A 7,553-nucleotide genomic window follows, 5' to 3' on the forward strand; every position below is an offset into this window, starting at 1 on the left:
GGTGTTTTGATGCCCCTAACACCTTCTAATACTTGGACAAGGGGCTAGAAACTTGCATGCATGATCTAAGAACCACAAAACACGAAAAGGATGAAGTTGCCAAGAGTTTACGGCCGTCAACCCATGGGTTTACGACCGTAAACTCCCATGGAGTGGTCCAAATGCCGCAAACTCCAAAGGGGTGCCATTTCGAACCCTAACCACTTCCTGGAGGGAGAGCGGGAATTATGTGTATAGATCTATACGGGACAGACACTCCCACATTCCGACTGCTAGCTACAGTCCGAGCCAACTAGGCCCAAGGGTGACAAATGTTACCATACTACGTGTGACCTGGAGGGTCATCAGTTATTCGATCGTCAATCAGCATGGTTACATACGAGTTCACATTCGGAACTTTAATCAACACATTAAGAATTAAAGGCGAAACAGACTCCCCGAGGTGTATTGTACATTTAATACTACCTGGAGTCTGCAATTTTATTACATTCAGCTGGCAGTGACACTGCTGGGGTAAATCATTATTTTCCCAATTACTTTATATGAATGAAGTCTAAAACTATATTTTCAAACTGATAGTTTCACTGGGAAAACTTTTACATTTTCAAAGGAACAAACATATAGATAACCGGGTCTTGGTAGAAGACTACTTTTACTAGAAAATATAGGATTTTTCTAGGGATTATACTATTTTCAAACATTGATGACAGTTATTATATTACATGATTGTAAACACTTTTATACAAGAAATGACACTAAATACTTATGAAATCACCAGCTTTATGCTGATACTCGTTTTCAAAATAACTTGTATTCTCAGGTCATCAGTAGACAGGTACAAATGCAGCTTTTGAGAAGATGGAGCACATACAAGACTCATCTTTTATTTTGATTATACTTTTGGTGTCTAACAAACTGTATAGAACACGCTTGTATTACAATTATTATATTAATGCAATGGATGTTGTTGCTTGTCTTTACTATTATGCATTGTTATGATACTGTACATGACGTCCTCCACCCCAGAACGTATTCCGCCGTTCTCGGTTTTGGGGTGTGAAAAAAGTGATAAAGTTCGAGACTTTATAGTCCTATGGCACATTTGGTTGATGGATCTGGAGTTTGGGCTTAAGTTTTTAAGCCTATAAGCACTTATTAGGGTTTTGGTGAAACCCAGCATAAATCTAGTATGCCCAGCGTACTGGGTCAACCACCCCGATGGTGATCAACATCAGGACAAGTACGCCCCGCATACCAGAGGAGACGCCCCGTGTACGTCCTCTGTTGGGCCTTTTGGCATTTGGGCTTCAGGTTTTGCGCTGTTTGTGGACTAGTTGTATTTGGGCCTTTGTTGGACTTTATGAATATTATGATTTGGGCCAAGTGTTGATAATGGATTTTCGAATTTGGCCCAATTAGGGAGTTAGGCCCAATTTAGTAAATTAGGCCAAGAATGGGTTTTACATAAGGACTTTCAAGGTTATGGAAATTGCATTGGGGCTTGGCCCAAGAAAGAGAATGGACAAGATGGATTGTGTGGACCCAATGGCGGCCCTTTTCGGATTTGTATTTGGTTTTATTACACGTTATGCTTTATGATATATAGTATCCTGGTTATAGGATGGTTGCTATGTTAGAGATTAGTTAGATCGTATCCTGGTTATAGGATGGTTGCTATGTTAGAGATCGATTAGATCAATATCCTTGTTATAGGATGGTTGATATGTTAGTGATCGGTTAGATCGGTATCATGGTCATAGGATGGTTGCCACGATTAGTGATCTGTTAGATCTGCATGTTTACTTATTTATATGTATGTGCACATGTTTGGTTGTTTGGGGAAAGGGTTAAGGCACGTCCTGTTGTGTGCAGTAGGCCAAGACACCTTAGGCGGATCGGGTAGACTACAAGCCCAGGCCGGGAAAATCTAGTCATGCCGAAGGCCCAACGAGAACTCCGGATAGGCTGAAGGCCCCGAGGAGGGCGGTCTAGATGCACCGAGGGCTCGGAGAGCGGTCCAGATAGACTGCAAACCAGGAGTCGGTCCAGTCAGACTGATGGTTCATTATGCATGTTGTTTGCTTATATGTTTATATGATATGGTTGTATCGGTATAACACTGGTATTTTGGGGGTAACTCACTAAGATTTCGGGCTTACGGTTTTAGTTTATTGTTTCAGGTTCAGCGGATGGCCGCGGGAAGGCGAATGCGTGACCGTACACTTCCTCGATTGATGATTATGATTTCTAGGAACTCTGATGTTTAAACTATTTTGAAAACAAATTGTAATGACTGAATGCTTTTAAATGATTTAAAAAGTTTTAAATTGGCTTGAATTTTATGGATGTTACAAGTTGGTATCATAGCCTTGGTTTGAGTGAATTGGAGGAACACTCGTGTGAATCCAGTCTCAAACTAAGGAAAATGTTCTCAAAACAATTTTCAAATGGTTTTCAAAATAATAAAGGAGGATGCAAGTGTACGATCAGCCGGAGACAGTAAGTAGACCTCAAAATACCATACAAGTTATTTGATATTATGTGATATGTTAGAATAGCATGCTAGTAATAAGATAGGGATCCTTAGGAATCATATGATAGAATTGCCTGATCTTTGATGCCTTATCTTATGCAGAGTACCTCATTGATTGTTTGTATCTCTTTCGCGTGTGAACTAACTATTGGTTGAATACTCTAAGTTACATGCTACATGGGTTAAATGGTCTTAGGGTAAGGGATTTGGTCCTGCTGCGCAGCTCTTGTCTGAGTCCAACCATTGTAGGATTAAATCTTTTAGTCTAAGATTGCTTAAGCCGTGCGGTATGTGATTGTATTCATGCAATATTTAACTGAACCAATGGAGGGTCGTGTGGCAGTTGGTGGATGGGTGGGTAGTGAGAGGCCGAGAGGCCAGTTATGAAATATTTAGCATTCCTCTAGGAGTGAGGATTTAGCGCTCGCTATGTATATGTATATTGTGGGGTGTTGTGGTGATACTTGAGACAAGTATGGGTAGGTGTGGAAGGTAGTATGGGCTCGTACTACTAAAAGCATAGGACCCATACGCATATCAAGGAAGTCACAATCCCTAGGGTTGGTTGGGAGTAGGTTCCTCGTCGTGTATGCGTATTATCTGATATCTTCCTGGTATATGTTCTGTATGGTGATGGCGAATTGATTTGAGGCGGGATCCGAATCAGGATCGGGAGCGAGTGGCCAAGATAGGTTAGTATTGTCCGTCGATCAGTTACAGAAGATGATTTGCGTGGAGGTTTCTCAAATTTTGCGAGAAGAATTGTTCTGTGTGATGGACCGGGTCACCGCCAGGGTGATCGCCAAATTCAAGGAGCAAGTTGCAGCATTGCAGTCTGTTAGAGATGTTGCTACCGGGATGACTACTAGGGGAGTGCTGGTGGTGGGGTCACGACTAGGAAAGAGGATAAGGGACTTTTCAGCAGAGCACTATGAGTTGGAGACATCTAACCTAAGTACTGGAAGTCAGGAGGGCCAGGAGGTGTGTGGCAAGTGTGGGGGAACCCACAGATTTGCTTGTCAAAAATTCATGTGCTACAAATGCGGGGAGAGAGGGCATGTGAAACGGGATTGCAATAAGGATCAGATATGCTTTCACTGTCACCAGCCAGGTCATTTTAGGTCCAGCTGTCCTGCGTTGAGGACGGAAAGAATTCAGACTCCAACGGTTATCGTTCTTCAGGAGGTCAAGGTCGAGCCGTAAGAAGTCTCTGGTATGTAATTGGAAAACCCCATTCTGTAATAATATTATGGCCAAATCGTCCGTGATCGGTATTTATTTTGTCCTGGAATATTGTTGAGTATGGATAAGCAGTAATTTCAGGTTAGTTTCCTGTTCTGTTTGATCTATGTTTTGCGGAGTTTCATGAGTTGTTAGGCCATTGGAGGTGTCAGGAGAAAATTTATTATCAAAGGATTGTAGGTGATTAGAGTTCAGGGATTCATTAGAGGATGGGAAGTAGAGTGGTTGATTAGAATTTTATCATCTATGGCAAGGGTTTGTGCCCTTTCAGTTTTCTTGTGCTCGAAGGAGTAAGCAGGCTTGTGACCCCAGGATCAGGATGTATTCCATCTCGGGGTCAGTTGGTTGCAGGGATTGGCGACATTATTTTAGCATCGGTGAGCGCAGGTGGGTCGATGTGGCATAAGTATTTTGTGAGGTTCGGTTTTCCTTGGATCTCTTGTATCAGGCGGTAAGGATTGATTGTGCGGCCTATTGCACTTTTGGGATTGTAAACTATGCCTTGGGAGTAGTTTTTAGCCCGGTTTAGAGGAGAGATTGCTTCAGCTACTGTGGTTCAGCTGTGGACGTTTGAGCGGGTAAGTGAGTCAGGGTGCGAACCCTGAATAGAATGATTTCTAGAGCCCGAGAGCGGGAAACTTGTTTGGAACACCTTTGGAAAAAGGTGTATTATGTAAGAGGTCTGCGGATAGGGTCCCACAGAAGGGTTATTCTAAATTATCAACATTCAGTGGTTTTAGCAATCGTTCGTGATTGACGGACGAAAGAACCAATGGATGTAGCTCATCACCGAGGTATTAGTTAGGGCATCTATCTTTTGGTCTTTAGGTCGTGAGTGTGGGGTCATTCAAGCATTAGTGATTGTCGGGTTCTCTAGGATTTAGGAAGTGTTCATTTGGTTCTTATAATTGTGTGATCAATTGGGATTGGCTAGTATGGAGCGCTAGTTAGAAAGAGTTGGTTGTCATCAATTCGATCATTTGGAAGTGAGAAGGATTGGGAATCCTCCAAATTTCATGTATTGTGGAGGCTTAGTCGAATCTAAGTGGGGGAGAGTTACCCCAGGATGCAGAAGCACGAAAGGTTTTGAAACGAGGATGAGTTTCACAACCCGCCGGGGAGGATGGAGGCCCTAGTGGCTGCTTGGTTTGAGGGTTGTGTTGGTTGGGAGTTCGGTAAAACTCCCCAGCATAAGAAACATGTCTTCTTGGTGCATGATAGCAGAAGTTGGGAACCAGGTTGGAGTCCTAGTCATAAATTGTGTTCAGTTCGAGTATTCGTTCGAGGGTGTGCTCGACTCTGAGGGTTTTTGGATTGATAGATTGGGGGTTTTGTTAGCTGCCAGGGCTCGGCAGTACTTTCAGCATGGGTGTGTGGGTTATTTAGCGTATGTGGTGGGCACGTGGGTCAGGGAGCAGACCACAGAGTTCCGAGGGGTGGTCCAGGGAGATAGTCAATAATTTAGAGCGGTCCGGATAAACTAAAGGCCGGTGGAGCGTACCAGTCAGGCCGAAGGCTCAGAGAACGATCTAGACTGGCTGAAGGCCCAGAGAGGCGGTCCAGACATGCTGAAGGTTCTCAGAGTGGTCCAGATAGACTAAAGGCCTGGTGAGGCGGTCAAGTGATGCTGAAGACTCTGTATGTGATTGTAGATCTATGTGTAGGTATTGAGTATGTTGCTATGATATAGCAATCAGTAGGTCTATCTCTAAGTATTGAATATGCTGAAGACTTTATATGGGTTTTGTTAGTTATATAATCAGGTTCTGAGTATATATGTGTTGTGGGGTAGCAACTTGTCCTGCAAGTGGATAGTGTAGGGTGAGGTTTCAGCACTGTGACACTTGTTGGTGTTGTGAAGGACATTGATTAGGCCTTCTTGGGCAATGGAGGAGATAAGTACCTCCAGGATGGAGTGTTGGACATCAGAAGTGACAACAACGGTGTCGATAGGTTATCGGGAACATTCCAGTCATGAGCTGAGGGCCAGAGAGGGCATACCAGACACATGTTGTGGGCTCAGAGGAAATCCAGACCTATGCTGAGGACCATGTAAGGGTTTTCCAGTCATAGGCTGTGGGCATAGAGATTGTGTTCGTTATGTCTTTGGTAGGATCGCGTTCAGATTGGATGAGTAGGTGGTTGTAACGCTATGGGATGTTCAGGTCGGAGAGCACTTGAACTATGTAGGGAAACCAGTGGCAGCATCAGAATGGATCCGAGTAGACTTGGGAACCAGAGTCCAAGATGCGGGAGCATTATCATGTATGGTTCGCCGTAGCAGGTTTCGAGGACGAAGCCTAGTTTAAGTGGGGGAGAATTGTAACATCCCAAGATTTGTCATTTATAGTACCTGGGGATGGAAAGGTGAAGCCATGAAAGTCTAACGGCTAAATTGCAATTATTGGGATTAGGAGGAGTACGCTGAGCGTACTAGGCGTGCCCTAGTACGCTGGGCGTACACTTGTGTACGTTGGGCGTACTCATGGCAGAAGGAAACCCCAATATTTAGGGTTTAGGGACTATATAAGCAACATTATGAGAACACGACTCTCCCTTACCCTAGCCTCCACTACTCAGAGTCGTTTTCCCCAAACCCTTTACATTTCCTTGAGTGTTTGAGCTCTTTGAGTGTTTCTTTAGTGTTTTAGGAAGAAGGGGTGATATGGGCATATTTAGTCATATAATTTATATATTATCTTAATACTTTATGTTGATTTTATCTCATTTAATGAAAAAAAGGTGCTTAATTAGTTTAGAATTTCATTTCTCAGCAACAATGATATGCTCGGATGGAAAAGGAAGCAGATTTAGCAATTGGAAGCTTGGATCTTGGATTTTGAAGAAAGACGGATGTTGTTGGATAGCTTGACCCCTCGTCAGTGTTTTGGCCATATCTCATGAACCATAACTTCGATTGATGAGATTCAAAATGATCCGAAAACAAGAAATTTTTTTGGACGACTTCTGTTTTTGTGCCAAATGCTAATTCCTAGTTCTCACGACGTGAAGATTATAATCTCACGACATGAGATTGATTCTTCTAGAAGATAGCTATGCTGAGTGCAATTTCCTTGCCGAACACGAATTCTACTAAGATCACGACGTGAGACCTTAATTCTCACGATGTGAGACACGATTTTTGATAAATATAAATATCCATTAGCATATCGACTTTGGGAAGATTGGATCTGATTTCCTTGAGTTATAATCGAGTTTAGATGTCAGAAAAGTGCGAAAAACACCTTTTAGAAGGAGAGATTGTTTGAAGATCGGGAATTTGAAGATTAAAACACTACATTCGGTTTGTGTTAATTTAATCATGTCAATTTCTTACGAACTTGTGTGTTTACTTTCTGTAATGAGTAGCTAATATAGTAGACTTTTGTTTAGTTAGATGAAACCTTAAAACTATGAGTTAGTTTCTTACTTTATGGATTATATGAATTTGGTTTATGCATGTGTTTTATTATCATTACCTAGCATGTTAAAGTATTCATCTTTGTTGCTTTAATTCAAGTTAAGTGTAGCTTAGTGACCATTAAACTACATGAACTTGTTTACCTAGTAATTTAGTGACTATTAAATTGCTAGAGCTAGGATAGACAAAATCTTAGGTAAGTAATAAAGGTAAAGACTTTAGCTGTGTTGGAGAACATAAATTGTGACCATAATTGTGTTTGATTAATTGTCTTGACCATAGATAATTATCTAGATATATCTTACATAGCCCAATTATCATTAATAACAAATTTTGTGTTTGCTAATTGCGTAACCA

Source organism: Lactuca serriola, chromosome 9 (assembly GCF_051521515.1).
Source record: "Lactuca serriola cultivar US96UC23 chromosome 9, Lser_US96UC23_V15, whole genome shotgun sequence".
Lineage (NCBI taxonomy): Eukaryota > Viridiplantae > Streptophyta > Magnoliopsida > Asterales > Asteraceae > Lactuca > Lactuca serriola.